The 6,536-nt window shown below is 47.4% G+C and overlaps 1 long non-coding RNA gene across 1 annotated transcript; it reads right to left on the bottom strand.

Moving 5' to 3' along the window:
* Positions 1–3,213: 3,213 nt before the first annotated feature.
* Positions 3,214–6,306, bottom strand: LOC112270013. Its single transcript, XR_002962285.1, has 2 exons — positions 5,974–6,306; positions 3,214–3,764 (listed from the first exon to the last, which is right to left on the bottom strand). It is a non-coding gene; the product is annotated as an uncharacterized LOC112270013 (long non-coding RNA).
* Positions 6,307–6,536: the final 230 nt, after the last annotated feature.

Genomic DNA, 6,536 nt, shown 5'->3' with positions numbered 1-6,536 from the left:
CGACCATGTTCCTTGCTCTAGCTGCGAGACAGGGTTAGTAATTAGACAAGGAGATCTGAATACAACTTAATAAACCACTTTTGCTGCAGATCAAAACATTGTGCTGCTCGCAGCAAGAAATTTGCTACACTTCCTAACTTAAACAATGCAGCGGAGCAGCCAAATACCTTGTGCGGCTGAGTTCATCATCTCCATCTTCTTCTTGACCTCCTTGAGCCTCTTCAGAATCATCTGGGTTTTCTCTCTCTTCCTCATCTCCTGAGAAACTCGAGCAGGCCAGACTGAAATTGTCCTCATGGTGATCGTCGGGCTGTCCCTTGTATTCACTACACAATGAATATTCTTATTAGACCATTCTTGAAGTTAATGCGTGCTCACTTAACCAGAATACATATAGTAAATGACAAGACAATGTGTTAGACTACATTTGCTCTCCTGTGTAAAAATCTGAAAAAAAGTGTTTACTTAGTGAAATATTCAATGAAGTCCCACTGGACATTTTAAAAGTAACTGAAATTTTGAAACGAATAGATGGGGGAAATAACAAAAGACAAACTGGCATGCTTCAATGAGTAATGAGGTGGGCAACATATAACAAACTGGGAGACACCCCAGGAGTGACTCATGAATGCAAAAGACATATATAAGTGCTTTACTTGTAATTGTAAATTGGTAAAAAAGAACTTGACATACGAAAGGGATCGGATGTAAATAATCATGACATAACCTATTGGTTAATTTGTTCTCAAAACATTCATTATATATCTTCTACAATGTATCAAATTAAGAACAACGACCAACGGATGGGCATGCGGCCTAGTGGTAAGAGCGAGGTTATTTGTTTTAATTCGCACACACCCGGTTCAGCCCATAGGATTGATATTGTGTGCGGTACTCCCTCGGTTTTTAATGTAAGGCGCGCTCGGGTGCGCCTTACATTTTAAAAAATACAGAAATTTTGTATACACCTTACGTAAAAAACGGAGGGAGTATATAATCGGAGTATGTGCATGCATGTGTTCTAAGTGGGACAACACTGACGTGCTAAGTGAGGATGGTGATGCCTTCTGTATCTCCTAGCATACGTCTAGGAGATGCGAGGTCGTTTAATTTTGTGACATGAGTTATGTGTGTCTTCCTTGTACTCTCACATTATTAAATAATCATATGCTATGTAAAGTTCAAAGTGATTTGTTACAGCACAGACCATTTTTTAAAAGGTCACTAACCCTAAAGCAAAACATTTAGTTTAGCTTGCACGAAATGTGTTGACGCAAATATTGATGCCAAAGAAACAAAGGGAATAACGATTTGGAATCACCTAGTTGGTTAGTGTATACTGGTGCATGATCGATATGGATGCATGTGTCGGGGAAATCTCGTCAGTAATTAAAAATGCGGAGGATAGCCATTTGTTCCTCAAGTTTTTATGGTCAATCAATTAAGTAGGCCATTTCATCACTTGCCCACAGCGACCGATGGTGACAATTGGGTTTCGAAAGTCCTTCCTAGGCATGGTCTAGCTTCTCGGTGTGTGGCAGATTCATGGGAGCAGGGTGCAACGAACATTTGTAGCGTTGCTTGGCACCCTTCTTCTGACTTCAATTAGCTGCCATATTGGGCATCTCAAATCGGTCACAGGTCACGGAGTTATATTTGGCATCACCTGGTTTGTTTATTTAAGCACAGCGTCTCCATCATATGAATGCATCTTTTGCGAAACTCTGCCACGAAAAAAAGGATTGTTGCTTGTTCACTACATCTTCTAAAAAAAAAGTGATTTCATCACTTGGCCGCAACGATCGATAGTGGCAATTGGGTTGTGGAAGGCCGTATCAAGCATGGCTTTCTTAGCGTGTGAACAATCACGTGCACAATACCAATTTATGATGACCATTCTAGTTTTGCTCGGACAACTGTGCCTAGCTTTGGTTGCTGCATAGAAATTTATGATGTTCTAGTTTTGCTCAGACAACTACGCCTAACTTTGGTTGCCCGTATCGAAGGCATTATGTTGAACTGGCATGGATTCAGGTGTGTGATTAAGGATTGTGTGCATCACATGGGTGCATGTTTTGGAAATCTTGCCAAGGGAAAGGAGGATTCTGTTATGTTTTTTGGCAACCAATACCAGGAGATCGATCGATTTCTTCTATTGCCTACAACAGCTAACAATGATAATTTGGTTGCGAAAGCTCGTGTTGGGCATGGTTTTCTAGTTATGTGAGGCAATCACGATGCCAACATATGAAGAACATTTGTAGTGTTGCCGAACACTCATTGCCGAGTTTGGCTGCCGTTGTTGCTCGAACACTCATTGCCGAGTTTGTCTGCCGCATCAGATGCCTTAAATCTTCCATGGATTAAGATTTGACATCGCTTAATTTGTTTTTTTTTCAGAATAATGTGCATCGTATGGATGCATCATGCACGTTTTGAAAATTTGTTGCGTAGAAAGGGACGATAATCGTTTGTTTGCTATGTCTTGGCAAACAATTAAGTAGGGGATGTTATCGCTTGCGAAGTCGACCAATAGTTGCAATTGGGCTGCGGAAGCCTATGCTAAGCATGGCTTTATTAGTGCCTGAGACAATCCCAGTGCCAACATTGCTAGTGTTACCCAGACATTTATAACTGTGACCAAATTTTGTTGCCAAATCGGACACATTGATCCGGCACGGATTCATGGGTTATCTGTACGGTGTACAGAAATATTACTTCCAAGTTGGGCAACAAAATCTAAGTCAAAATTCAATACTACGTCACACACATCATGTTAATTGGGTAAGCGAGCACAAGGGCACTGCAAGGTACGGCAAAATAGCAATCGTCGACATGATGGTGTTCTCCACATTCATGATCACCAATCACCATACGCCTCACATTTTTGGATACAATGAAGGCGTTGTTTACTTTAACGTCGAGCACAAGGCTATGTCAGATGATCCAAAATGGCCAACACATTTGTGGCATACGGCTCACCGTGGCACTTGAGCTGCATTGTCGTGGCGAAGTACCTAGGTCTCAAGGGCATCAAACTTTCTTTGAGTTAATCTTCCAGGATAGGCTTCGAAAGATATCCACGAGTGCATCGATGGTGACAATCGTGCTTTTGTCATCATAGTTTATGTTTTTCCCTTCTTTTCTCAAAAAGGAAGTTGAAACCTCCCGGCCTCCGGATCCACGAATGCACACATCCATACTTTATTGAAGTTGATACAAAACAACAATACTACCAAATAACCAACAACTGAGTACATGAAAGAGATAGAAATGACAGATCAAAAGATATGACAATTAAACTCACTGGCACCGACATTGCAAATGTCCGGTATGTGTCGGTGAAGACAAGAGGATCTTCATTCTGGATGCCGCATCCAACCAATGAAAAACATTGGCATGACGACGACACCACGCAAGTCGTTGCTGGATTTGACCAGTAAAGGCCAGAGCGTGCGCTAGCACCGATAAAGTAGCAGTATTCTAGTCATCATCTTGACCACGAATCTAGCTTCCGAGAGCTGCACCACCAGTACTTTGTACGAAACCACTAGGGTGTCCTCCAAAGAACGCCATAGCAGGACACCACCGTAACTCCTTGCAAACATGCACCAAGTGGCCCCATATCAAGGATTGGGATCGATTGGTAGTCCGCTTCATGAGACGAGTCGCCGCTTGTCGGTGAAGGGACGACGCTACGCCAGGCCACCGCCGCATTATCACCATGAGATCACGCATGCTGGAAAGAGCCACCAAGCTGACCACTTCCAAGGTGACACTTATTTTTATGTATATATATCCAAAACATATCCAATAGGGAGTAATAAAGCTCCAATTTGTAGTTCAACCGAGAGGCAAATCTGCAGGCATCTATTTTTTAGGCTGAACAAAGTTGTCGAGATGATTAGACGGAAATTAGATGAGAAGTGAAAATCCATATAGACAAGCCAAAGTGTCGCATATATGAAGCGCTCAACCCATCTATCATCGTCAACATCTATCGCACTCAGCCCAATGACTCTGAGTTCACCACCAAGACCAACCACTACAATTGTCGCATATATGAAGCCCATGAGGACCAAAGCAAATAGCCGGCCAACTCCTAAAGAGAAAGGAGGCTCTAATTTTTCTAATAAGCCTCACAGGAGAAAGTTGCAAGCCTTTGCAACGAAGGCCACACTGCGAGTCTAGGACCCTACTTTTCTTGCCACCGTCGTTGCTGCTGCATGAGTTTAAATACCAAAGGATCAAGCGCACCTGAACCTAGAAGAACAAGCCACCAAACAACCAGTCCCTCCATCTGTAGTCGGCTTTGAGATGATGCTTCCAAGGAGTAGAAGCATCACTATTATCGATCTAAGAAGACCGGAATATGTGGTGTCCCCCAAAACCGGACCTTAAGAAGAGCCGAAGAGGAGGAGAATGCAACACCACAATGAGGAGGGAAATTTCGCTAGCAGGTTGCATACTATCTACATATTGTACGAGACAACATGCTTGTTGTGGCCACACAGCTTGATCAAATACTAGGAGTTGCATCAACCTCTTGTTGCACGCAACATCCAGTCATACCCACAGTCTGCCGCCTCCACAACGGCTAGATCCAGCCTGCATGCACCACTCCACCAGCCGTCGACACCCGCATCATCGCTCACCGAAAAGGCACCATTAAGCACTGGCTGGGAGGGCCTAATCCCTGAACTGCCACACTTTACAAGGACTCGATTGAACGATACATAAACCATCCGGACCGATGAAAACCACGCCGGACGGTGCATTAGACTAAACTTAGTTCAACGTGACTTTTCCATACTTCTTTCGGAGTCCGACAGTTTGAAGATTCAATAGCTCAATGCCGAAGCAACAGGTCTGCCAATTTCAAACCTTGTCGTGAAATGGGTGCTAATGGCCGATACCGCTGACTCAAATCTTGACCCCACCTGCTTTCACGAGGCTAATGCCTAAAGTATGACAAATAGTGAACGCCATTACTAAATTAAGAAAAAACACGCATGCAACACCTAACGAACCCAATCGAGCTACCAAAGTATGACAAATAAACATCTTTGAAATAAAGATCGATCGTCCTGTATGAAAACTAAGGTAACTAAAAAAATCGAAAAGACTTGGCTACACCCGAGCGCACTGCAACCCCTATCCCCACCGTTCCAATCCAAGCCTGGAAATTCGTGCAAAGAGAGATAAAACCAGTGCTCCGCCCGTCCGCCGCCGCCCGCAGTGCTCCGCTGCCGCTCGCCGTGCCCCGCCGCCACCCGCAGTACGCCCGCAGTGACTCCGCCGCCGCGCCGCGCCGCACCTCCGCCGGCGCCGAACTGCTCCGCAGCCGCTCCGCCGCCGCCCGCAGTCGTCCCGCGCCCGCCGCCGCCCGCAGTGCTCTCTGCCGCCGCTCGCCGTGCCCCGCCGGCACCCGCAATGCGCCCGCAGTGACTCCTCCGGGCTCCGGCGCCGCTCGCACTCCTGTCCCGCTGCCGCGGGGGCCGAGGAGATATGTGCGAGTGCGTGAAGCGTGATCTGTGGGGAGAAGGTGGAAGAGAACGGACTGATGCATACACGCGTTGTGGGAGCGCGAATCTAGATGCACAACTACCAACGCAAAACGAGAGAGAATCACCGGCGCCGTCCGCGCCGCCGGATCCGCTACCGGGATTCGCGCCGCCGGCTTCTTCCCCCACACCTGTCCCCTCCGCCGCACGGATCCCAGCGCCAACGGGCGGCCGATCTGTCGCCGGTATATACCGGCGCCGGTAAACAAAAAGAGATCGATTGCGCGGAGGAGAAGAAGACAACAGAAAAAAAAAATCCTTTGGAAGCTCCTGCCACGGCCGCCGCCGTTAGTCTCGCTCGCGCCCCCGAGGCAAAACCACTCGTGGGACCGGATCCAGTACCGGAACGGGGGATCGACCGAGGGCAGATAGAGATCGAGAGAGAGGAGAGGAGGAGGACGAGACTTACGAGGAGGATTGTCAGCCGAGGAGTGAGGGGGACGCCGTCACGCCGCCATTGCTGGAGTATGGGCAGACGCGTTGTTCGATCTACTGTTCTTGCTCTGACCCTGGTCGCCGCGGGGGTTTGTGCAGGACTAGTACAGTTGTCTTGCGCCTCACGAGGTACGAGGAGGGGATAACCAGGAAGAAGAGGTCTCCGCCGACGTACGTCCCACTGCCACTGGTGGACACATGTCGCAGCCACCGGGACACCTCAGCAGCGGCGTTACGTCAGGTCAGCCGAGCGAGGCCAGCGGTAACGCTCGCTCAGGCTGGAGCCTGGGCGGCGCGTGCTTTCGGAGTTTCGGGGCGCTGCCGCTGGCCTATACTGCTTTCGTGGGCGCGAGCGGTTCCGTTTCTCCTCCTTTCGTGACGGAAATCTGCGGCTACGTACGTTTCTTTCTTCTTTCGTGAAACGTGACAACATTTGCGGTTTGATTGGCTTCAGGCTGAATCCTCCAATTCTGGGGAAACCGTCACACAAGGACAATGATAATTGCATTTGTATACGATAAAGCCTGTTTTGGGGAA

The sequence above is a fragment of the Brachypodium distachyon genome, chromosome 1, assembly GCF_000005505.3.
Source record: "Brachypodium distachyon strain Bd21 chromosome 1, Brachypodium_distachyon_v3.0, whole genome shotgun sequence".
Lineage (NCBI taxonomy): Eukaryota > Viridiplantae > Streptophyta > Magnoliopsida > Poales > Poaceae > Brachypodium > Brachypodium distachyon.
This window is presented reverse-complemented; position numbering and strand designations above follow the sequence as displayed.